Here is a 27,774-nt window from a genome sequence, read left to right on the forward strand (position 1 = left end):
TTTCGCGAAAGTAACATGCAACTCGATTTTTAATAATTAGAGAACCTTGGAAAGGATTAGAACATTAGAAAAATTAGTTCCTCTTATCGATAATCTAAGAATATTTTTGTTATACGTTAAAAATAAAAATCGCAGAATTGTCTACTATGTAGATATATTTGATAATGAAGATAAAAATTCTCATTAATTCTAAATCAAGATCATTTGACCGATGCCGGTGTTGATAATAATTTTTCTTCTAAAATCTGTATTCATAGTCCACCGAATGAATTTCCAAGATTTTATTCATAATGCAATAAATGAAGGATATTTCGCTAAAAGATTTCGCACATCTTCATTGTAATATAATTGAAATTTTGGGTCAAAATTTAGAAAATATCTTGACTCTAATTTAACGAAAATTCAATTCTCCACTTCGTCGATCGGAATTCGAATAGGGCAACATTTTTCGAAAATCGAATAGAATTTTGTAACGCAAACGTTGACTAGGAATTTTTGCAAGAGTTCCCTCTCGTAGTCGAGCTCCATTTCAAAGGTCGCGGTGGGATTTAATTGGCATGAATAATGAATTCCGGTGTGCGGCTTTTGCTGGTACAGAGATGTACGTTGCCTGCTGGCTGGCCGGGGTTAGTTGAGGGTGGAAGTGGGGGCGAGAAGCGCAACAGGTTCCACTTAATTATTGAACACTATAACCGACTGGCACAGCTGCCACCTCCGTTTTTGCACCCCTCACAGCGGCCCGTAATCAACCACCTGTCCGCGATTACGCGAAGGTTAAGGTCGATCGTTGCCCTCAAATCAATGCAAAATTTCTCCTGATTGCTACACTTTTATTATGTTTACGATTACGTTTTACGATGGAATCACACACAAAGGAGAAAATTTGACAAAGAATTATCAAAATAAGTATAGTCTTATGTTTTATTTGTTTGATGTACAACGCTGATATAATTCATTCTACAAAATTTAACGTTGAATATTTTAGTTTTAGATTTATGGAAACTTTATAACGAATCTTCAAACGAAACTAAGTCTTATATATCTTCTATTCAGCTTAGATATAATGCACAAATGATTTATTTTAGAAATGTAATGGTGAATATTCCGGTTGATTCGTAGAAGTCTACGTTATTTTTCATCTGTCAAGGAATAGAAATCGGATTCGTCGAGCTTCGTAACCGAAGAAAAGAAATATTTCGTATTGGAGAACGTCTCGTTTCACGTTGGCAGCAGTGCACGCGGCAGTACGGGAAATGGGTTCAGAGACGCTGAGACGGTATTGATTTTCTATCCGACGTATGAGAGATGCGTGTTTCGGATGTTCTCCTTGCTCTTTGTTTTCTCCGTTCTCGTCTACTTACCATCGCAGCGCGTTGCATTCTTCAGAATGCACTTTGATAAAATATCTTATTTACGAGTTTAGAAAATACGACGTCGGCCGGAAGCGAAGAGGTAGATCTTCCGGCGCTACGCTATATACTTTTCAGAGTATTTCGCAGACTTTGATGCCAACTGAATTCCCATGCATCTTGATAACATAAAAACGTACATAAAATTCTTCCTTGATTCTTGAAAAATTAGTTTTTAAAAATATCATTCTAACAAATCATCTTAAAAAATAACAAATATATTGTAATGGATATAAGAATATTATTTTCTTTTGAATTGCTATACACCCGTTATTATCTCTTTCTGGCATATACCCCATATTATTTTTCATCTCTCCATTCAGAATAATTCGACAGTTCGAAAGAATAAGTTATCGTACGTCAGTTGGCGTACAGGCACGCGAAAAATGGCGTCCCCGTGAAGAATGGATTTCTTCTTCTTCTTACGAGGGTTTTTGCTCCCCGTAGAGAGGGTGGGTGGCTCGTGAGACCGGCTGACGTTGACGAAACGCTATTTGGAAACAACAACTATCGAGAAACTCGCGATATGGGTAAATACAGTGGCTGCTGCAGGCGGCGTCTCTCGAGTTTTCCTCCATAGACTTGCGTACACACGCGAGATCCGTCGGTGTATGTAAATTCGCGAATACGCGGAAGTGCAATGACACACATGCTGTGTATAGAAGGACCGCTTCCGGCGCCCCAAGGGGGAGCACGAACGCGAAAGAAAGAAAACGCAGTTCACCCGCTGGCTGAACTTGACAGATTCGAGAAAAGTTGAAAGAATGTCGTCGGTCTGCTCGCGAATCGTTTCAGTAATAGAGCGCTGAGAGAGAGAGGAAAAAATCCGCGCAGAAATTCGCACGACGGAGATGTTGATGCATAAACGGTACCTAACAAATGAAAATGTTGGCCCGAGCTGAGAAATATTTTTCTGTTTGCGAAAATAAACTAGGGAAACGCGGTTTGTTAAAATGAAATCAAATAACATTTAGGAGCAGTAGGAAAACAGGAGCAAGAATTTTAGCTGTTTTGCGAAACTTCTACACTTTTTGGTACTTGTGAAATAGTTTTGAGAAATTAGGAGTGATATTATATGCAGAAGCCAATATGGTATCGTCAATTCCATTCCTTTTCGATTTGAGTTTTTCAACGTCGCGTTGATTGTAGAAATGAAATGTATAATATATGCGTATATCTTTAATGTTACACCGTAGACACAAAATTGCAAGTGTTTGAAATTTCTATATGTTCTAGCATTTTTAAAACACCGCTGCTTTTCGATTTATCAATTCTTTTGTCCTAATAATCTGATTTAACATATCTACCATATTCGTATAATCTAACTTAAAAGTTGAAACTGTATTTTACCAGAATTAAGGCATCAAACGCTTTGACTCAACAGATTTAACGTTTCGGTAACAATCAAATAAAAATAAAATGACATAACAAAATATTCAAAGACGACGTAAATCTCGCTTAATATCATGTGCAAGATTTATTCAACAGTTATATCCTCAGATTTCGCAAAAAGATCAAGCACGACATAAATCTTTAAACACGTGTCATATCTTCCACGCTTGTTATCCAAACAATTTACTAACAAACGACACTTTAACCTCTAAATTTTCAATGTTTCTCGTAGTAAGATCTTCCGAGTTTTCTGCGATCGTGTAACGCGAGAACGCAGCGTTGGTAAGCAGCCGCAATTTTGCATGTTTTATCGTGGCGCGAGAGACACGCAGTGGAGTGTCGAGAAGAAGAGGAAACGATGAAAGGTCATGGGATGCGTTTTGCCTTGGCGAGAGGAGCCCGCGGAATTAGCGAGATTTACACGCGACATAAACGCCGCTGAGGGCGTCGTAAAAGTTTTCAGATGCTGTGCTCGGTTGTTGTGCGTGTGAGCGTCCGACACTTGGCTCCACGTATGGCGTCGGGAAAACGTGTCCTACGTGAGACGTTCGACGTCGCTGCCTCCGATCCCTGGGAGCGCATAGGTCGGTATCACTGCCGGAACGGTAACGGCCCCATAAAAATTCGGAATCGCGCTGCAACGGCCAAACTTTCGACGTCCCTTACGAGCGCTGGGATAAGAGACCGTCGTAGACCAACGGTTGGAGAACACGCGATGTTTTCATTGATCGATGCGCCATTAATTTCGGATCGTAGTATACCAATAAATTTGAATTCAAGGTGGATTTCTCGGGAACTCGGTAGTTGGAACGAGTTTTACGAGTGATAACGGTGTATTCAATTTTTTATGTGAGATGTAATCTTGTGACCGTAGTTTTAAATGTAATTGGGTGTCGTTTTTGGTTGAACGGTAGTTGTTAGCATAGGAACATGGATAACATTTCGCTTAAAATTATAGAATTTCTATGGAAAATAATCTTTTATCGCTTTATATATACTTGTTTATATATACTTGTTTATATATACTTGTTTTTTCGCTATTTTATATACTTGTAAGATATGAAGTATTTGCCTATATATATGCAAAAATTTATAATATACGATCTGTCATATAAAAACGAGCAGAATAAGATCATAGATTATTTAAAGCTGTAACAAATATGCGATAAGTGAAAAAGATTCAGAAACAGTATTATCGTTTTAGCTGCTATATGAGCGCTTAATATGTCTGACTATGTGTGATCTGTTCTACTAGCATCGTACAAAATGGACTGCAGCAAGTACAGTGCTACTTCTTTAAAATGTACTTACACTTTATTATTTTCTTTGCATATAGAAAGATCAACTTTTTTATTTATACATAAGATAATATAGCTGGTATTAAATGATCTCTATAATATTAATATTTATTATATAGTAGAGACGTGAATTAACGATATACTAGAAGCGAAGAATTAAAAAGAAGAAACGATAAATCTCGTTTAATACTAGCGGAAGCTTTTTCGAAAAATGTTCGTCTACGTTTATGGGACACCGTAGATGTCGAGGGGTTTGGCACAGAATGTCTCCGCTATAGCGAGCCATTTGTTCCTGCCCTATCTACATCCACAACGTGCTCAGCGTTGCTCGATGAAACATGGCCGCTTCGTTCCCGAAATGGCACTTTGCGAAAACGAATTTTCTGGTTTCCGCAATCTTCGATCGCGCCTATATGCTCGTATGGATGAACATGTGGGTCGATCTCGGCATAAAAAGAAGAAGAATAAAAGACACAGAATTAAATAATAGTTTTCCGTATCTGTAACTTAATGGGTTAATTCTATTCTAAAATAACGAAACATCAAAACATAAAAATATCAAACGAATATAATATCCGCAAATATGTAATAATTTACTTCATTTTTCTCTACACTTATGTTTGTATCTTTCCAAAAAAAAGTTTTCTTAAAATCCAATAAATATCATCAACCTCTCGGAAATTATATTACGAAAGTACTTAACATTCTTAAAGTCGTATTACAAAAGTACTTAACGCCTTTGAAATCACGTTAGAAAAATTACATTGTAGAGCTTGCTCACTGCAAACATTACTTCATCACGATATCAGACCTCTATCATCTGCACCTTCAGTTTAGCCAGCAGATAAACCCCTTTACCTTAATCGTCGATTATTTTCGTCATTTACAGCGTCGTCTTATCTTTGGTTGGCCAGGTCGAACCTAAAGATCGACGTCATCGGAAAAGGGATACGATAGAAGAAGCGGGAGCAAAGAAAGAAGGAGGATACTATGGGTGGGTGTTTCTCGCGTCACGAAGATTATCAATATCCAAACTGCTATCTCTCGAAGGCGCGTGTACACATCCCGTCTACATGCTAAAGAGGCGGTATCTACGAGGGTGTAAACCCCTTGGTAGGCGCATAAACAGCCCTGTAGATTACACGACCATTGGGCCTGGAGCTTCTCCAGCTCGTCAGCGCCCGACAGCCGCCTTCATCTCGTGTAAAATCGTTTCGTGGTCGAATTCAAACGCGTGTCGTCGTACACGAGAATCCATTAGCGTGCACTCGACGAGTCGGTCGATTCCCCCGATTCATCACTCGCCATCGTTGCACCTCTACGAAGAGATGAAATAAAATTGCAGCCAGTTATTGAACCGGCGATCAATCTTCTTCTTTCTCGCGATGCACGCACTGTGTCGATGTTTGTTTAGGCGAGAGCTCGACGCTATTCGAATCGAAGCATGACGCCGCGTATCGCCACGGATTTGCCTTTTAACCTATAAAATTAAATAAAGTAGGGAAATAGCGACTTATTTTTCGTAATGGTACCGCTGCACTGTAGAAACTGGGCTTCCCAGGGGGATTTGAGATAAAGAGTAGAGGTTTTGTCAATTCTATTATGCGAGGGGTTCCCTGAATACTGGGGAAACTGCATAGATATTTGGTAGGAATTCGCGATACGGAGTGGAGATTTCATTAATTCTATCATCGTCAGATTATCAGATTATCATCATACTACACGTCAGAGACATTGAATAAATATTTCCTGACATATGACTATACTGAATGTAAAACAAAGCGCTTATGAAAATATCTTCGTATATAACAATTGTTAATTGTTAATTGTTAGTAAATATAATGGTAATATGAAAGAGAATATAACTGTAAGCATAGTAGATTATTTAAAAAAATATAGAGCCCTTGAACATTGATATCAGACATTTTATGAACGAAATCTGTAAATTAATAAAACCTAACTACAAAATAATGATAAGATATCCAAATTGATAAAAGAAGTTTACGAATCTCCATTCTCAAAAAAGTAATTAAATGCTTCCCAAAGATACATTTCTCCTTAATAAATCTGTCTAAAATTTCTCACTTTCGATGAAATCGGCCACGACAGCACTCTAATCAGTTCCATATACTAAATCAAAGTTCGAGCATTCCGAAATCTATCGGACCGATGGAAATTATCATGGAGACCAAACTCGGCACTTCTTCACGATCTAACGTGTCCGTGCGCATTGAATGATTTCACCATCGTTTCCCATTGGCCACGAGTGCGATAAGGGCAAGTAAGAGGACTGCTTTCAACGTTTCGAGCTGGCAGTGGCTGTAGCTGGTGTAGTCGTAGGGGGTTGAAGACGGCTGCGGATGCGAGATGGTCGCTCGAAGACAGCTACCGATAATAAATCATACGATGATACATTCTATCGTTCCATTGGCGAACGCTCGCCTCATCTCTGTCCTCCGTGAAAAGGAAGATCCTGGAGAGAAAGCTCGAGCTTTCTCGAGAGAGATCACCTCTGCTGCCGGGAGAGAGCTTGCCTCGTCCTCGCGAGCAGGCAATCTATCACTCTTGGAACCTACTACCCAGCATCCCTCGCCAGCTCAACCACAGAGACCCTCCCACGCGTCTACTCGCGCCTCCGAACACCATCCACCTTCCTTATCCTCGTTCTTTACCTTCATCGGGCTCTAGACACACTGACGGTCTCTCTCGCGTGCTAAACTTTATTCCTACGTGGCGTTTTCTCTTCGATGCTTCTTTTCGAGAACGTTTTGATTCGAGCAATTGATACTTTGCAGTGATTGAAGAATAAATTCTTGATTAATTAAAAGATCTTTGGCTGAGATTTGGTAGTTGATTGTGCGCTATTTTTTAGAATAGCTTTCAGTGGTGGTATGTATGTGCCGAGGTTACGTAAGTCGTCGAAGGGCTATGTTCCTTTTCTTGTACTTTTAAATAGTACAAGATTGTTATAATTAGGTTACGGATGTTAATGCATTTATGGGAAGTTTAGATGTCTAAAAATGTACAGAATATTGAATACTTGGGGCCTGAATTTTAAATAGTTTCACAATTGTAAGTAAATGCTGGGTTAATAAAATAGAATTTATAAAATAAAATATAATATAAAGGATAGTAACTAAACGCTCTACCGGCATGAATTAAGTCGTTTTATTCTACGTTATAGAATAAAAATTGTTGTAGAATTCTAAAAGATCTCTCACACGCTAGAATCAGAACAATTGTATCTTTTAAAATATAGTATTTTAGTGATAAAATTAATTTTAGGGATACTTCCACATAACTCTGATCTTCCTAACATAATCTCCCTTATAATTTCTTATAGGGAATAATATATTTAATACCGCGTAACTAAATATCAAACTAAAAATAACAAACTTGTAATTCTTTCTTGAATTTTCAAAGCAGAGTCGCTATTTTTATAAAACGATATCACAACGAAAGGATGGAGAAAACATTTCGTGTAACGAGTACAAAAATGCACGTAGAATATCGAAGGGTTTCACGATAAGAGACATCATGTAAGTTCACTTGTTACAACGATAAGAGGATCTTTAACAGGGAGAAGAGCCAGGGAGAATCTTTCGTAACGCCATCGTAACGAACGATTATGCAACAAAAGTTCCAGGTAATTGGGGATTTGCAGGGGCTTTACACTTGAGCAACTTACGCTCTGAGTAAGCATGCGAGACACGTTAACAAATGTTGGAATAAGCAGCTTGTCGACGCATGCAGAAGAGCGATGCACTTGTGATTATTTTTTGAAATGGAAATCGCAAGGATCTAGCGATATTTCCTTCTGCAAATGACAGTGTCTACTTCAAGAATATAATTAATTTTAGTAGAAGTTAAATGTTCAATGTCTTGTCCAATAGAAATATGAGTAAACTGCACTTAATCTGTCAAATTAGCGAATATAAATAATTACTTATTATATAAATAATTTTCAAATGATTAATTTCTCTCACAAACACACATATCCACTTTAGATTTTTAATTCCTTGTCTTATAATATCGAATCAATTTTCTCTTGATTCGACAAAAGAAAATCGTGATTATAATTCTAACTTCAATTTTAGTTCTTCAGACTGAGAATTCGTAATTACTAGACTGCAGATGTCTATGTATTTATGGAAAATTCAGATGTGCAAACACGTACAAGATGGACTTATATAATAGATTAAATATATTAAACCAGATATATACAAAATACAATTATATAAAGTACTCGTTATTAGTTCTCAGCTTATTACTTTTAAATTACGTATACAATAATTTATTCATATTTTGCATCTGATACACTGTACCAATGAAAAACTAAAACATAGTTTATCATACGAACTTATTTTTTATGCACATAAATTATATACATAATTTATCAATATTAAAGAAGCAACAACATTATGAGCATAAAACTATTGAAAACGTAAAGAATTTCTTTTATTAATCAAAAGTATTACGAGGATGCCATATGGATCAGGTCTTGGGGATGTTATGATCTTCCACTCGGCTGAGTTCAATATTTTTTATCAGGACAAAGTCAAGTTCCCATTCCTCTCCTCTCTTCCTTACACTGTTTCTTTTGCCTTTCGACGCAACCCACTGTTTCATATCGTCGATTTTCTATAAGACTGACTCCAAGGCGGTCTAACGCGTCAGAGTTTTCTGCATTCGCGGTAATTTCATAAGGAGCTACCATCCGAAACGATCGCTTCAATCTTTCTCCTTTACCCTGTTCTTTCTTCTTCGTTGATGTGTTCTTAATTTAAGCGCCGTCCACATTCCTGGAATTTGAACAAAGCTTCTTTTTTTTTTTGGTGCCGCGATAAGCACAACACAAACGAGTAATCGAGATTGGGTCGAGCAAAGCGGGTGGATTTTATTTTCTGCGGTTTTTCCATAGCGTTTTGTCGTGGTTCTCTTGAAATACGACCGCTTTGAAATACCTTTCATTTGATTTTAGCCCGTTTAGTACATTCTGTAACATGGATTTAAAAAATTTTATACTCAGTTTCTTCTCTTCTTATTCCTTAATTTCTTCCGGTTCGTACAAGATTCAGTATCATCTTCTAATTCTTGTTAAATTTCAGAAAAAAATAATTCAGTATTGAATTTTTGTATAAATTTTGGAAAATTTATACGACTATTTTAGAGTATCGAGATAATATATATAAAATATACTACTCCTAATAATTTTTGTATTTAAGAATACAAACCATTTTCCATAAAGGTTGAAATTCTTTATCCACTTTTTTTTTTACAAGCAAGTTTAAAACTTGATACACTGTCAATCAATTTCATATCACTACAATTGCTCTTTTATTTTTCTTTGACATTATATCTCTTCCATCTTTTTGAACATTCCAAAGTATTGATTATCATAATATTGATTATGATGTTGAACTTTTACAAAATATCGTAGGTCTAACACCTACTTTTAATATACAATTTATATTTTCAAACATAAACTTGGACTGTTGAGTCTTATTCTATATCGTAATCAAATTTCTCCTACCAGATCATATTTTAATAAGTTTAAAAATTCAAATCAAACAATACGATTGCTGCAATATTTAAAACAAACCCACCTTTCCCAAGAATGACAAAACTTTCTCCAATAATTTCAATGATTTCAGCTAATTGAAAACAAAAAAAGAAGAGAATACAACATAGTTTATTACATTTTTTCCTTTCTAAACTTCAATTGTCTTCTCTCTATTATTATACAAGCGACAGTATAAAAGCATAAACAGTTTCTCACAGAAGAATGCCACAAAAACTCGTTTCTACTTAAACCTCTGGTTTTGTTGCAACCTCTTACAAACGCGACGTCGGTGAAAACACGCCTGCATATGATACATTTTATGGTAGACCAGCCACGGTGAAATAATAGGGAGTAACGTATAAAGTTTCGCGTGGTTTCTTTCATGGCACGTCATCGGGAGGATTGCACAGCCTCGTCGATGTCTCCTCCTCCTCGTGTACGTTAAGAGTAATAGAATTTTGATCGAATACAAACAATCGAGCGGGTGGCAACAGGAAAAAGTCGCTCGTGGGAATATGGAGAAGACTCTCTATATACCGTTCATCCAATCATCGCGCGGTTCCGCGTGTCTCCCTTCATCTCGCCACTTACTCTTTCATCTTTTGTCTCTCCTCATTCTTTATTGCATACTTTGTATTTTCCTCAATATATTTTCCGTTTTTGGAATTTGACGCTGGCTACGAAAGCGATTTGTTTGAAATTTCTATGGTTTCGTACGTTCTACATTTTTTTCCCATTTACATAATTTACGTAATAGATATATGTAATAATTTGCATCGGACAAACAAAGCTTCAACTATGAGATCCAATTCCTTAAAAATGTTTGATAAGTATATCTTACTATGTAATTTGCCAGAATATCATTCACGATGAATGAAACTTTACTTGGAATTTTTCTCACAGACTCTCGATATTAGAATCTCGTTACGAGACCTATTTAAATATTAGGCTCTCAGAAAAGCCAAACTGATCAGTTTCACTTTTTATCAATTTTTCAGTTATACGAGTACATGATTAATGTTTTCGTACGTATAATTCTGAAAAAACAAATTACTGAACTTCCATGAGTTCATTTATTACAAGAGGATGATATGAACAATAGCAAACTTCAAGATAAATTTTGAAAATAATGTTTACTATATCATCGCTCTTTACTGCTTTCCAATTTCTTCATATTCCACCAATGTGGCTTCCAAGTGGCTCATATATCGACTTATCTAGAGAAGAACGTAAACTTTATATCAGTTACTTGTATTTAATCACACACTCGGATATATGTTGCTATGTTGTTCGACAGAATCCATACAAGTGATTTTCTACATCATTTCACCTTAAATCTTTATAATTCATGAAATAGTTTTTCATTTAACGATCAATATAAATCAGTTTTATATTATACTATATATACTATCGTGTATCTCATTCTTATTAAGATACATAACTTCCTAAACATGTGAAATTTTTATATGATCCAGCGACATCCAATTATTAAAATCAAGTCCTCCAAGCATAAATACAACTTCATTCCTAAAACTTCGCGATATCGAGGTCGCGTAATAAATGACAGAAGACCTCGAAACGAACCGTTCTCCTCCCATTGTTCCTATCAATATTCCTGCGGAATCCAGCAAGAAATCTCGATGTACATATTTAGCAATTCGGTGTTTCACGCAAGCGTTGTTCTCGAAACGTACCGCGTCTCGTACAATCGAGTTCGCGGATTGTATCGTGGAATCGCGTGACACAGCATGACACGCTGTACTACGTAAATCATGGATCTTCGATTGGAAATGTGCACGTGTAACGGGGTCTCGCGATCGTCAAGGTAGACTGACGTTTCTCTTATTTGATCGTTGATTGTCATGCGAAACGCCGCACTTCCTATTGATTGGGGCCATTGGGGGTTCCTGTCCCCATCCAGTTCTCTCTTTCTGATACCGTCTTACGCGTGTGTCTTCGCCGTTCCCAGCGGCTGCGGAAGAATACGCCTGGCCTCGTGTGCGTGCGTCCTTGTACGTATCGTGGTATCTCGTGACAACAGGGGAAAAAGGAAGGAGAAGAATGCCGGGACAAATTTAGGGACCGTTCGAATGGAGATGCCGTGTCGATGTTACTCGCATTTGCATTCCGACTTTCGATACAAACCCCTTTGTCCCAGACCTTCTGCCTGGTCGTTCCTCTGTTTCCTATCTTCTTTGTTTCTTACCTTTGTTTACCCTCTTTCTCTCCTTCTTTTCTTCTTCCGACTTCGTTCCTTTCTTCTTTTAACTTTCTATTCAACGTCGTCCTCGACTGTCCTCGTTCTCCTTCTCAGTTTGCGGGGTCTAGAGTTAACTACCGGATGAAATTTAACCGAAAATCTTCTTTTCCTGGATCTTCACCCTTTTATGATTTTTTGGTAAGGTTATGCACATTAGCTGCTGTAAGTATTAGGACACCTGGTTGTTACATTTACTGCAAAACTCTAGCAGATTTTACTTTATTTAGTATTTTATACCATAAGACGCATATGAAGTAGGCAAAGTAACAGTTTTGTAGAACAATACGTAGAAAATAACAGCAACGAAAAGTATTCGATATGTGCTATCAGTAGGTGTATCGATAAGTGTGCTAGTACTTACGGTGATATTGGTACTTTCTTTCAATACTTTAAATAGTTTTCAATATCATCGTTCGCGTCATATATACGTGCACTTTTTCATTCTCCCGTACACACGTATGTTCCATTTAAAATCCAGTTAGGCTGCACTGAAATTCAATTGCAGCAAAATGTAACATTTTTACGCTATCGAAAACCGTTTCTCAAGTAAAAAGCTACGTATATCTAGGATCGAGAATTTCTCGTAATAAAATTGAAACAAGTACGCGTTCGAAATGAGCCAGAAAATTTCCAGTGGAAAGCGCGATAAAAGCAGGTCAGCGAGATTGCCGCTAGAATTTCGAGTTGCAAAGAACGACAAGGAACAGAGGACGAAGGGAAAAGAATAATGTAAGAGAGAAAGCGACGAGGCAAAGAGAAAGAGAGAGAACGGGTGAAGCCGGAGTGATATGTACGGGGCACAGGTATGCGGGGTGAATATTTCACGAGGAAAATTCAGTTACGGGCCGAAGATTCTCAGGACACGTAGAGCTCGTCCGACGGCGTGCAGCATTTCGAAGTATTTCAGACTTAGTTAGAACGTTTGCGTTTCTATTTAACGTCCGATGCCTTCGAATCCGCCGCGAGTTTCCTTCCTGTTTTCCCCTGCGAGCATACACTGCATTTTTATACGTCACTGACGATGTGGGATGTGACGCGCACTCCCTGCTCGCGATAGCTTTTACGATGACGGGCTACGTTGAAATATTTTATTAAGATCGCGAACAAACCTGCACGAGGTAACGCGTTTCTGGCGTTTTGAAAAATTTAACCTAATGTGTGAAGTGCGGCAAAGAAAGATGAATTTTTTTCTAAAACCACAAGATTCTTTACGATTGACACATTGTTGATTTACACGCACCTATGGACAATTTAGAAATGCATAGAATGCATATAATATATAAAAATATATAGAACATGCAAAGTAGTTACTCGTTATGATATTTAGTAGATAAAATATTTCTGGTTAAGTCCTAGCTCTTTCAATTATTTTCATAGAGATATGAATTTGCATAAATTGCATAAATAACAGTCTGCTGATTGATTATTGATAACTATTCGTTTCCTGTGTAATTTCATTATGGTGAACAATTTTTCATAACATCTGGAAACTAAAGCTTAAACGTAATTAAAGAAAATTGCTTCGTTAATATAGAAGAAATATATCGAGTATCAGAGGCACAAATAGAAGTTGGTATAGTGTGAAAAAACATTTCATTATTATAACTATCTACTATATATAGATATCTCAGTTCTTTAAACTTCGTAAAATTTTGGAATCTAGCTATAGAAAGAGAAATAGCAACGAAAAGAATATCGAGCAAATTCTTGGAATTCCTCCGCATAATCGCAATACGAATTTGTTAAAATTCAACAATGTTATCAACTAGATGGACTAAGACAAAAATTACGTATGAGATATTCGTTAAGTCAACTCTAGTCCTTAATAGCTTAAACTTCTTCAAACCTCTTCAAACCTCGCCACTACACCAATCGTTATCGAGATATGGAAAATTGCCACAATTTCACGCGAACTTTCCTCCTCGAGAAGGAAGAAAAAGGCGCCGTCTTGGCGTCGTATTAATATCCTCCCCACCTATTATAAATCGCTGACATCGGGGCCGAGTCGAAAGTAAAAATTCTCGTATCTCGGTGTGTGTACCGCGAGCGGAGTACTCTTTCGTGCGACGCGGTAGCGCAGAATCGAATTCTTCGCCTCATACGCGGGTTCCGGGCTGAAGAAGGAGGGTCGATGGAGGGCAAAATGGAAAGAGGGTTGGTAGCTGAGTCGACGTCTTTCACCCAATATAAGCGTGGAGTGCACATAGGAGAGAACGAGAACGAGAAAAAAAGAGAGAGAGAGAGACAGAAAGAGAGGGACGAAAGGGAAGGTAGCAGGAAAATAGACGAGGATGGAAAATGGAAAACCGGAGGAAGGCGCGGGATACGAGATTTCGTATGTCTGGCTGTCTGTCCGTCCGTCTGAACCTGGGGGTACATCAGCAGCCGCCAACGAAAGAAGAACTTGGCAGATAGACGCATGCCGCCGCGCGGAAAACGGAGCAAGGCGGGGGAGGGGAGAAAAAGATAGTACGGATAGTACGGATAGGATAGGTAACCTAATAGAAAGGGCTGGCAGGGGAGCTTGAGCCGACGTCATTGGCAGAAGGCTGTCGACTTGTCTGTGAGAGCGGTTTAAAGTCGAATTCAGAAAAGCGAAATCCTCCGGGGTTATCTGTCCTTGCGACGTGGATGCGCGTAACCTTCACGCACGTGCACCGGATAAATACCAGCTCGTATCATGCTCGTCTTTCCTTCGTTCGATGACACTCTGCGTGCCTTCGTTTTCTTCTACAGTCGATTTTTACAAAGAATCTTATGTTACATAGATATTGGCACATTATTGTATTTATTGTAGTTGATAGAGTCCAAGTATATTAAATGTCGTGTCATTTAGTAGGTGCTTCTATGTGGTTACAAAAATCTAATACTACGGAAATGATATGTAATATCTAATAAAAAAGCGCCATGTTAGAAAATAAGGATATGTGTTAATATTGTCCGTAGCTATCGTACATGTAGGTTTCTTCGAAATGTGAATTAGATTTCTGGCGGTCCTACTTTTATTTCCTAAGGTAAAAATAATTTGGATCGGTAACCTCGAAGCGAACGAGTTATATCATTTTTTATAGAACGAATTGTGTATTCCACAATGGTTTTATGAACGTACTTTCTCAATATAATATACTAACAATTTGATGAAAGAATAGAATTATAAGCAATAAAAGAAAATATTCAACGATTCTTAGTACAAGCTAGAAAAACAATCTTATAGTATCCTATAGCTAATGACGTTCCCACAAAGACCCACAACTCATCGTTATATCGCATGCTCAAATAATCTAAGGCAAATACCGTGTCTTCCTATTTCCTATTCCCCTCGAAGACCTGTTTCATTAATTAACAAAATTTTATGGCCCCGAAACGAATCCATGTCCACGTACATGTCAGACGGAAAATACTTTCGAAGGCACCGGAAGAAGAGGGTGACTACGTTGGAGCATACGAGTTTCGCGTCACCCTTAGACTCCATCCTATTCCGCGATTCTACTCACTCATCCCACTTTGCTCAGCCCCTGGGAAGCACAGCGGGACTTCTATTCCTCCCTTCGCATCCCACAGTACCCGACTCTGACGTCCCGACATCCGCAGTCCTCGCCTCTCTCTTTTCTACCTCCGTTTCCTCTCGTTTCGCGTGTTCTTCCCGCTCTCTTTCGCTAACATCGTCCTCGTGCAGCCCCTAGTTTCTTTCCAGGTCGTCGTAGCGGCGTTTTCCCTCTTCCCTCGGCCCTCGAGCTTCGTTCGTTCGTCGTTTTCAACCCTCCTCTCTGCGTCAACTCCTCCCGCCTGCTTCTCGTTCGTACATCCAATATTGTAGATATGTCCCGGTCTCGTCTCGAGAATCGTGAATACGCGCCTAGCGACGCGACGATTCGCACAGGTGTGTTACCGGTAGACAGGTGGAAGCGCCGTCCTTTCCCCGGGAATCGTGGAATTTTCGTCGATGTGCAAGAAACTGCTCTTCATAGGTAGAAATTGTTTAAATAATACGACTGTTTTTACGTGTAGCTGACCGTAAGCTTCATAAGAGTCGTTTTGCAACTTCTTCGATTGCTTCTTGTTATTGATATTTTAAAATTACTTTTGGTGGCGATGTAAAGAGTAAAGCTAGTATTTCGTGGAAGTTCCTGAATTGATTGGTTTTCCAAATTTGAGAATCATTGTCTAAACGAAAGTAGGATTTAGCATTTTTATGATGGAAATCCTTCGTGCTGTAAAAATTGAAGGAAGTTTAGAGTTTTCATTCGAGTAGAATTCTTTGTCAAAGTATAAACCAAGGAAGAGATAAACGTGACAGATAATAATAATATATTGCAATATTAATATTATTTACAATATTATCTCGTTACTGATGTTAGTACTATTATTACTAATATCTTTATTAAGCATTTACACATTTACAGGAAATTTGAAGATGCAAAAATACACAGAAACGTATGTAACATGCAAGGATCAAAGTACCGTGCCTATCATTTAGATATTTAATAGTTAAATAGCTAAAACAATTATCTAGACTTAAATTTCAGTTTCTTTATTATATTCATAAAAGTATATGAATATGAATTTGCATAAATTTCCGCAGTCTAATAATTATATTAATATTAATTTACCGTCATATCTTATTATTAATCAAACGATAAAATCCACATCTATCATTCTCTTCACAAAATCCATAAAATTTGCAAAACGGCGGTTCCCAAAAAATAATCGCATCATCCGTAACACGAGCAAAACCATCCAGCGAATTCATCGGAGCTTAAAGCGTAAATTCGATTGTCACGCTTGCGAGCTCGAATTCCACGAGGATTCATTTGCCCGGAGCGTATCATCCCCTGAGTCAACTTGGTTCCGTTTGCTCTATATTCGCCGGCGCCACCCTCTCTCATTTAAGGGTGCACTCGGAGTCAAGGTCGCGATGAGACGTGAATGAGGGAACGAGCGAGACGAGCTGAGGCGCGAGAACGAGAGGGAAACGGACCGCGAGATAAAGAAAGGGAGCAGTGGGATGAGTAAAAGCGAGAGTAAGCGGGGAAGATGAGAGTCGAAGCGAAGCTGGAGCAAGGTAGATTCCCCTTATAATTAATGTGTAAGGGTAGGTCATGGTACGACCGCCCGTTCTCTGCTCTTCCTTCCAAGGGAATTAAATTACATCAGCTGATTCGAGAGACAGAGAAGGAGAGAACCGGATAAGGGGAGGAGGACAAAGAAACCGGAGAGCCATTTCCTCACCTTCCTCCTACCATCTTCGAAGCTTCCTCTTCCTTCTGGACCAGCTACGCTACCCCAGCAACCACTTGTTAAACGGTTCCATTGTCCTCGAGACTGTACTCGCGCGAGGATGAGCAGTTGATCAAGGAAACTTTGTCAGGGATGTCGGCACGTTTACGTTGCAGCTATTGTCCACGTTCATCTGGTTCCCCGAGCGTGTTTTCAGGAGAATTTTAGTCGTTTGCATGATTTTAGAGTATGAATATTAAGTAGCAGGGTTGGTATTAGCTCTTTTCAATTCTCTTCCGTTTCTTTTCCTTTATTCTCTCTTCCTCTGCCTTTTCTCTCTCCATTTATCTTCCTACTCATTTTGCGTCTATGAAAATTCATATTATACTAAATTCTGGTCTTTAAAATAAAGGCCACTGTTTTTTATATTTTTAATCCATCATTCAGATTTTTAGCCTTGCTGCAAATTGCTAACTAATGGTTCTTGTAGCTTATATGATCTACTTAATCTACTTAATTATAACAATCTATTTAAATGAAATAATTAACTGATGAAGTAGTTCATACTAGTTGGAAGAAGGCGCAACTAGTTAGTGTAAAAAGAGTTTCATACGGACTGATTTATTAGTATTTATATAGGTTGAATTAAGTTCAAAGTCTATGAGTTTGTTGAAATATAAAATCGTTTTATGATCATATAATTTATAATCTTCTTGTAAATACTTTCTCTATCTATTTACCGAGACATAGTATATTTCCTGGAATGTCACTTTGATGATGTGCTCTGTCAGCAAAACTTGTTAGTCCACGCAACGATGTGCCCACGGATCAATCAAGAAATATCATCATAAAGAATTAATACAAATATCGTAACAGATAGGAACAAATACCACGTGGAAACCCAAAATACTCGACAACAATGTATTATTATTGTCGCTTAGTTTTTCAGTCTTCTTGAACATTCAACTCGTACCAAACGTTCTACGCATTTCCACCCTATCTTATTCTACCGCCATTCTTCAGCCTTAAATATACAAAAGCCCTCTCGACCCAAAAACTAAAAAGCAACTTCCTTCTCCCTCTTTGCCCCCCAAAAACATCATTCTCAAGGAGATCCTTTGAAATTTCCTCCCAAACGGATTGTGGCTGATGGCGAGTTTCACGAGGGGGTTGCAAATCGAGTCTAATCAGGGGCGAGCTTAGACGGATCGCGTTCGAAATTCAGGTCCACGGATCCACCTTCCGAGAAGGATCCTTTCCTGATCGTCGAGAGGATCCTTTCTACCGCGCGACACTCGTTTCGCAACATGAGATCGCGGATGGGGAAGAGAGAAGAAGAGGAGTCGCTTGCCAGAGGAAAACTCGCGGTAGATGCGAAAGGGGAGGGGGTTGCACGTTGGTAACAATCTCGGATAAGGAATAAAGCTCGCGAGGAGGTCGGTGATGGGGATGTGTTGGAGAAAGAACGTAGGGTTTAGAGGGTGCCAGCGGAGGCGGATGCGGTACGACGAGGGATGTACGGAAAATAGAAAGAATTCAGATCACGGGACGTGGCGTGGAGCGAGGGGAAGAAGGGGATGATGGTGGAAGTAAGCGACGAGGTTGGTTCTAGGAGAAGAGAGGAACGCAAAGAGAAGCGAGGAGGAAAAGAGGAGAATGTGGAAAAAGGGAAAGAGGGTAGAGAGGAGAAGGACGAGAAAGAGAAAGAGGAAAGGAGTCCCTAGAACGAGAATGGAATCAATACGTGGAGGCAAGTGTGTGCCTCTGGTCCCACATGCGTGTTTCAGTGCCTGGGGAGGCCAAACACGCGAGTTTCCACGCGAGGGGGTGGATAAAGGCAGCCGCCCCCATCTCCACCTTCTTCTCCTCGTCCTCTACTTCTCCAGTCCAACCCTCGGGGGCCACACGCGTGTGCGCGCGTTAGCGTGTGTACCCCATATACGAGGAATTCGATGGTATCGAATGTTATTGGAATTTCTTTCTGCTTGCCTCCGAGGAACAAGCAGTTTGCTCAAATATTGCGAGAAATTATTGTCGCCGACTTTTTGCCGCTAGCTTGGCGGAAGGAATTCGTAATTGTCGGGGATGATGGTATCTACCACTTCTTTCTCTCCGATTTTATTTAGCTTTGTAACGCAAAAGTTGTGCTTTTTATATCTTTCCTTTTACGTAAAATTTTATTGCTGTGATAAATTGTAGCTTTTCTTCGTTGGTTCCTTGTTGCTTGAGGATGTGTAAATATTGCAGACTATTTTAGTTCGGGCCAGTAAGATCTACGTATAGTGGTTTACTTTGTGAAAATTGTTTTAAAGAATTGTTTTATACAAGAAACAAGTATTCTGTGGCAATACAGATTCACTACGTTATATCGTTTCATATGTTCGTCGTATTTAATAGTAGATAAAATTGCACCTAATTTCCATACAATTGTTTGTAATTTAACACCTGATATGAGTCCCTGAAAATCAAAGTGATCCTCTAACTGTTATGTTACAGAATGATAATGAAGTATTCAAACATGATATAGTTGGAGAAGAAAACAATCTGTTAAATCCAAAGATGATGGTTTCTAAAAAATAGATGACAAATCCTTAAAGCTTCATAAAATGATAAAACTTCAATAAATAATTTCATGATATAATTTCAAATCGACTCAAATTGTCCGCACAAACTACCAATGAGAGTATATCGTTCTTATCTGCGTCCTTAGATTTTTATATATTAAATTCCGTGAAACGTTATTATGAAACTTCGTTTCTTTGAAAACGCGAACAGATGTCAGGGGTCTAAAAGCAACTCACGAAAACTGCGATTGAACCACACCAGGCAAATCCTTGTGCGAATTCTGCGTGTAAATCCATATGGATCGAGAGAAGGGGACTTTGAGATTCAGAACGAAACGAAACTCGATATCTCGGTAATACTTCAGAAATGACTGAAACCAGTAAATGTCGGAACTCGTTGTATGCTTGATGCATGTGTTATAAAAAGACGAGCTCATTATTCATGCCATACGGTGTGAAGTAGAAGCCGCAAAGAGAAATCTCACAGAGACACTTCGAGCAGTACACTGAAACATATGTGTTTGCATTAAAAGAAAAAAAATACAGATCGGATAAAATAATTCAACAATTACATAACTTTTGTAAGAAAAATATTGTTAAATCGGAGGAACTAGAAATTTCCATCCTATTGTTGAATATAAGCAAAACTGATTGATTTGTATCCAGATTTCGCAATAGAATAAATTTCTGTAACAAGTATTGACAGATTTATTTTTAGATTCTACAAATAAGATAAATATATCTTTCTTATATTTTATCACAGTGCATTTCTTTACTTTTTTGCATATGAAGATACTGTGATAAAATCTTTACTTACAATTCGGCAGAAAATGAAATTAATTTTCTTATACATCGTTGCTTTGCATATCTTATTTTTTAAATATGAAGGTACTGCGATAGAATTTCTATTTGAAACTTGGCAGAGAATTATAATTATCAATCAGAAATTATTCTATTCGCATTCTATGCAAATTTTCATTTAAAAAACGATAAACTATTCGAGGAACAGGAAGGATGAGGAAAGCCCTCTACGCATCTTCTTGTCTCGCCAATAAAAATGAAACTCCCATCACGTATGATCGATTCTTTCTGCCTTCATGGGGCTGCAACATCATTTTCGTCCCTTTGCCGATCTACCCTCCTGCTTATCTGACAGGATACGTACGAATACTATTCGTATAAGCAGACTGGAGGAGGAAGACAAGGATGCTCGGAGGGGGGAATATTCTTGACTCTATCAATTCTCCACGGGAATGGTTGGCAGCCACCCATGAACTCTTTGACGTTGTTGATTTCCCTCGGAAGTCTGCTGGTTCGTGTTTGATTCCTTACATTTGGCATTCGAAAAAATATCTGATTAAAATTCCAGAGATCAATACCTTTTCATTCTACAAAAAACAATGGAATCCACTTGTTATTTTTTTTTTTTTTTCGTACCTTCTTCATTGGGATTAGAAATCTATAATTTATTCCCGAATACTAATATTGAGACTAATGTTAATTAGTATCGGTACTTTTTGAGCGTATAATATTCTTTAAAAACGTGAAAAATGTGAAATTAGGAATATTTTTAGAGAAATCCTGTAAATATTTCAAGAAATTATTTCAAAGGATCATACTACCATTTTTATTTTAGATATTTGTTATACTATCATTTGTAATATTTCAAAACTCCTTTAAAATAGGAAATAGAAAAGATTTCCAATTTTCCTATCCTACGAAAGATACGCTATATTTATCAAAAATATGAAATTAAAATAATCGTTCTTGTCATGACGAAGTAGTAGTATAAAGTACATATATCTTGTTGAAACTACTCACGTAGAGATTTTTACTCCGAATGAACGCGCGTGGTGCAATGTTGTCTGTCGAACTAGTCGCTAATACTACTTAACTCCATCACGTGCAGATTTCGTAAGTGCGTGCGCGTTCCGTGGCGGAGAACGCGTGACGATACACGACGAGAAATCCTATTTAATTCCATTCCGCTCGCCTTTCGCAAAGCTGCACGGTATTTACGGAAGTACGCACAGCGCTTCGATAATTCCATTTGCCAGGTCCGTCTGCACAGGCACGTGGTCCATGGAAATCCTGCTGCATTTAAAGCAGTGCACTTCCGAACGCAATCAAGACACGAGTCAACAGCCGTTGGATTTTAATGAAACATTTATATTCTTTTAGTTACGAATTCCGTTATGTTTCGTAAATTATTACAATGAGCTGATAGACGTTTATTTGTTAAATGCAACATTGACGAATGGTATAGGTACATACATACGGAAATTGCTTGTTCCATTTCGAATTTCATTGACTAAAATCTTCTTTGCGTTTTCTCAAAAATGATATCATTAAGAATCACTTATCTCAATATCTCCTGTACGTGCATTGGGTGCTATAATTTATTGATATTTTGCTATGAAATAATATGAAATTTCTTCCCAATAATAAGAATTTCTCTTCTATCGTTAATAATTTTTTGAAGAAATTTATACATGTATTATATGTTATTGATGTTATACATGTTATATATATACGTATATTCACGAGAATCTAGCTTCTGTTGTAATATCTTCTAAGAAATTAAGATTATTACAATCAAAATTAATTAATAATAGAAAATAAGAAATTAATTCATAGCTTTTCAATGCTTTCTTTAAAATCCTTTACAAATCACATACTTCACATTGCTCCACTCTATCAAGGCATAATATTTATTTGATCATTTATTTATTGATACCGATTTATTTACTGCAAGACGAACACTTTCTGTTTAAAATTCATTTTGCCAGAAAGCCGTCAAAAGTTTGCTCGTGTCATAACAATGTAAAATCTAAACCATAATTTCTCTAAACCATCTAAAGCATCTCAAACAATTCTACAAGAGTAACCAAGCACTCGATCAAGTTTTTTCAACGTGGCAGACGTCGACACGGTGTACAATGGTGAATTTATTCAGCGGTGATTCGTTTGCATCTGCTTAGACGCGAAATTGTTGTCAAAGGGCGGGGGGAAGGGAGGCGTGTAAAAACGCATACGAGTCGCGTAACGCGTTAGACGAACGATAGAAAGAGAGAATACAGGGGAAGAGTCCTCCTGTGGACATCTCTGGAAGAAAGGCACGGGGTTGTCATGGCGACCGCGCTGAATTCCATAGACACACGCATCCCCCGGGCAGGGGTGAGTTGCACACGTTCTTCGTTCCTGATTGGGCGTTATTTTTTTCCCGATAAGGGTGCACATGGCTTTCACGGAGCCCTTTCGATCGTATCTGCGTGTGAGTGCGTGCGCTCCAAGAGTGTGGGTGGTCTCGAGATTTGAGATTTTAGGGTGGATGAATTTCTTTGTGTCACGTGCGCCTTTAATTCTTTTGTGACTTTCCGTGACATATACACCTACTTCTTAGTCCATAGATCTTGGAGTTTAATCTCGTTTTCCGACAGCAAATCGATTTATATTAGCTTCTATAGTATCGCGGATATTTTTCAGTGAGCTTTGAGAATTTTTATTCGAGCATTCTTTAAAGAACCTTTTATTTACCGTAAGTATTGAGATCGTGACTCTTTTACTATCAGAGAATTGAGTACCTTGTTAAACGACAGATTCATGTAGAAGTAAGAAAATAAATAATAAAACTTCGTTGCTGATGTATAGAAATAGTATTGCAATTTTTCTGATGTAAATCGTTTACACGCTTGAAAATTTCTTGTAAGAAATCTTATAAACTTATCTACATTTAATTTCGATAAAATTTTTAATTCTCGCGTAAGAAATAAAATTATGGGAAACTTGTCCTCAAGAGATGGAAAACTATGGATCTCTACTATAAAACTTACTATAAGAAATTTTCAGTGAACGATATTTTTGTAGCTTTGAATCAAAATAATATCGCGATATTCTGGGAACTACGTACGCGAACCTCAGTTTATGGAAATTTGCAATGTAGAATTTAGAAAAAAGATTTTTCTTTTATAATATCGCTCATATCATCAATCTGTCATTAACTAAAGACTTATATCTTCAGAACTTAAACCTTCAGAAAATTTTCTGTAAACCATATAGAATTGATAATCAAACCTCGAAACCTGCATAATCCTTGATTCGAGCCACATCTAAAAACATGTGTACATTTTAAATTTCCGTTGCCTGAACCACAACCCGCATCAAACAAAGCTAGTAAATCCAGAACTGTTCATTCATCGATACCTCAAAGCCAAAAAACCAAGCAACCTAGAACGAATCTTCGAAATCAATCAAACGGTCCTCCTCGAAGCCTCGAGGACGCTAGCCATTCTTCAGCCGGCTGCGACAAGAACGAGCGTTCAGTTCGAATTCGACGGATAGGGAAAGGAATGATGTCGGTCCATTTCGCATCCTGTCGCTGGTAAAATTCCGCGGATGCCGAAGACGGGCCGTGGCACGAAGGCGTGTTTATTTGGCCGGAAGTCCGTTCATAAATCTGGCTGTTTTCGAGTCTCTTCTGTGAAATATGATAATAGATGCGAGAGCGATGGAGGGCTGTCTGGCAAAGAAGGTAAATCCCGACGAAAACGAGAGAGCCAGAGTCCGCGGACTAACCTTCGTGAGCACTTACCGCCCCTCTTTTTCTCCATTGTGAGCCCACAGAGGTTGAAAGTAACCGACGATATCTTCGTTCAACCCTTTCTTTTTTCGTCTCACTCGCGTAACTTGCATTTCTCTGTTACGTCCGTGCCTCTGTTGGATTCTCAGGCATAAGTTTCCCTGAGAAAGTTTGCGGATTACTCATGCGGATGCCACACCGTGCAACATATCACGAAGTGAACTCGTTGGATAAATATGTTTCGTGGCTTCTCGTTGCTTAGCTCTTTCTCGCGACGTTTCGCCACGTCTCTTTCGACTTTCCTTTCCTTTTGTAATGCGTTTTAACGTAAGTTGTATTTCCGATGAACTCTGTACGTATTTATCTCTTTCTTGGTCTAATCTTTTATAACAAATCCAAATAGGTCACATTTTTATAAGGCAGAAGTACCGTAGTGAAAAAGTTTCATACAGAATTCTTGTGAAACTTTCATTTTATTCCTCTGATAGAATACAAAAGCCAACAAGAATCCCTCAAAGGATTATTTCAGATTATATTTACTTATATCGTATTTACTTAATATTTATTTAAGTTTGAAGATAGAGAATATATCAGCCTGATCATCGTACATTAAAAATATTATTCAAGACCCGCATCATGTCGTCATGAAAATCGCACAAAACACAATAACATTTGTTAACAAGGAAAACAGTTATATCCTATGAAAGAGTGAGAATTTTTAAGACGATCGTACATGTAAACACAACAATTATTTTTTATTCGCATCATCAATCCGCATAACCAAAGTAATCCTCTACATTCGCAAGAAATGGTAACGACTACAAACACCATCTTCACGGTAAAAAGAGGATATAACAGAATTTCACGCGAGAAGCAGCATCATCTTTTCTTTTTCCCTCTAATATTCCCGACAGCACATTCAACCTCTTTACCCTTTTTGTTCTGCTCAAATATACATTGCCGCTTCTTGTTATCCCTCTCCATCCCTCTCATTTGAAGGAGAGCCGCGTTAAGTAGAGGCAGGGTCAGGTTAAGGTAGGTCGTGACTCATAGCTCCTCACCTTGGTTAACCGAGCGCCTTCGTCTTTTTCCTTTACTCTTCGCGATCTTCCTCCATCTTTCCAACGAGGGTGAGCAGAATTCCTTCTTTCTTTTGTTCTCCTCTTACTCGTTCCTCTCGTTGCCATTCGTTCCGCAATCTCTTTAAGACTTTAGGACGCTGCGGCGGAGGGCACAAGAGGCAGATGAGGTAGAGTATTAATAAAAACTCGCATCGCATCTTATCATCCCCCGAGCGAGCCCTCTTAGCCATCGCCACCACGTGGAAAATGCTCACCATCGCCACTTTCCCTCTTTATCTCTGTCACTCTTACCCTCGAGGAGAATATTGTTTAAACCCACGGAGACTTTACCCCTCGTCGTTGATTTACGCGACACGATTCGCGGTTATTTATGTATTAAAATTCTTTCCTGATTTTTATGGAATTCGCATGTCCCTCTCACAGATCGCGTTGAACGCTGCGTAATATTGACGTTGACACGCGGGACTGACAGTTTGACTCGTGATCGATGGGGTGAAGTATTTGTTGCGGGACTGTTATTAGAGGGATAAATTGGACTTCGATGAAAGAAAGTATGTAAATTGGACGGAGGATTGGTTCCGGAGGTATTAGGAAGTTTTTTAAAAATTTGCTGTACGAATTTTGTAAATTAAATATTTTGATTATAGTACGATGATGTGGTTAGAAATGAAATTTATCGATTGTTAACGTTATATAACGAATATTGATTTAAAATTTATTATAAAATTATGATATCGACAAAATCTCTATAAATACAGAATAGTTTATAAATTTATTTAACATATTTAAACGAAGAATAAAGATTATTTCTCGTAAATCCTACGTTCACCATTTAATTAATTCCCCACGTAGCTATAATTCCTACAAACAACACAGAAAGTCCTCAGTAAACACCTACGCTTTTTAATTAAATAATTAAAATTCATTCAATAAATAAACTCTAGAATTTTCAATTATTATTGCTACATATGTACATATATATATCAGATAGTACCAAAGAGTTAAACTAACATTTAATTTAAAGATATTGATCCTCTGCTATTTACAATTAAACAAATTTCACAAATCTTCAATCCGAATCCATAAATCAGGAAATAAACTTAATCCTCATATATAATATAACAAATAAGAAGAATAACCCCGATGTATCTAAAATTAACGAATTTTGCGACACGCGTGTAGGTCGACTTTAACGGTCTGCCATTAAGAGAAAGTTTTGGCCAGAAGTGGGTGGCGGTTTACGTCAGGTGGGATGGACGAAACCGCGTGGATGATGACAAAGCCAAAGGGGTGGATGGAAGGTAGATTAAAGCGAGTGAACGAACAAAATACAGAAAGTGAGTGAGCGAGAGGGAGAGAGAGAGAGAAAGAGAAACGTGAGGGCGGGGAAAGGGGATAAATGTGTGGGGGTAGTTGGCACGGGGTGGAGAAAGTGGGTAATGGAATTTCGAGAGCGAGAGTCGAGGACAAAATGGCTGGCACGCTTGGTGCTTTCAGAGCGAGAGAATGAGAGAGGGTGGAACGGCTGTGCAGTCGGAGGGGTTGTAGGTTAATTAATTCCGGGACATAAACCCACCCCGCTGTCTACCAGCGTCTTTCTCTCTCGTACAAACTACGAGCTGTCGTACTGCATAGAGAACACGGCCTCGCTTCATAAACTATTATCAAGCGCAAGGTCGCGCTTAAATTGTGCCACTCTGCACAGTTTAAAGGGACCGAGTCAGAAGAATGTTTAAACCGGGACCTAATAAAATTCTGGCAAGAATGAAAGATGGGGTTTTCAGTGAAAAATTGCTCGAGTTAGTTGTACGCGTTGTGGTGGGAATATTGAATGAATTCTGAAACCGAGTGTTTTTTTTTTTTTTAGAACTTCTTATCTCCTTCTTATTCATGTTTACAAAATGTTAATCATATTTGTTCTTATGCTTTTTAAGTATATTATAGAAAAATAACTTCTCTATTCAATGTTTTGCATATAATTGATACCAAACATGGATATCAAAGATGGTTCTTTTATAAATGATGATCGGAAAAAATTGTAAATTAATTGATACCAATGGCAGTTAAAATAATTGAAAATTATATATCGATATAAAAAGTTGGATTTAATATTTCAATGAAAACTTACATTGTATGCTGCTTAGAAATAATATAACTGAAAATATTTACTTCTTTTGTTTCAAATTCTACAGATTCATTATAATTTTATTTATATAGAATATAAATCGTTTTGCGTCTCATCTGTATATGGGATATGAATTTTAAAAACTTTCTACACATACTTTAGCTAACATGTTTATAAACGATTTCTTATTAATTATTCCACAATGACAATCTGAAAGAAAATAAGAAAATAATGCGTTTCAAAATAATTAAACAAAAGCGACAGTCGATTAAATAAACTGAAACT

At 37.9% G+C, this 27,774-nt stretch overlaps 1 protein-coding gene and 1 long non-coding RNA gene across 2 annotated transcripts in view; one reads left to right on the forward strand and one right to left on the reverse strand.

Annotated features, from left to right (window-relative positions):
* The window catches only part of LOC138180715 (UPF0489 protein C5orf22 homolog), a 509,128-nt gene that overhangs the window by 87,514 nt on the left and 393,840 nt on the right, over positions 1 to 27,774 (reverse strand). The window lies entirely within an intron of this gene.
* LOC138180720 (uncharacterized) overlaps positions 1 to 27,774 on the forward strand; it is a 102,348-nt gene that overhangs the window by 29,962 nt on the left and 44,612 nt on the right. The gene's annotated exons all lie outside the window — the stretch shown is intronic.

The sequence above is a fragment of the Bombus flavifrons genome, chromosome 1 (genome assembly GCF_040668555.2).
Source record: "Bombus flavifrons isolate JBK064 chromosome 1, iyBomFlav1_principal, whole genome shotgun sequence".
NCBI lineage: Eukaryota > Metazoa > Arthropoda > Insecta > Hymenoptera > Apidae > Bombus > Bombus flavifrons.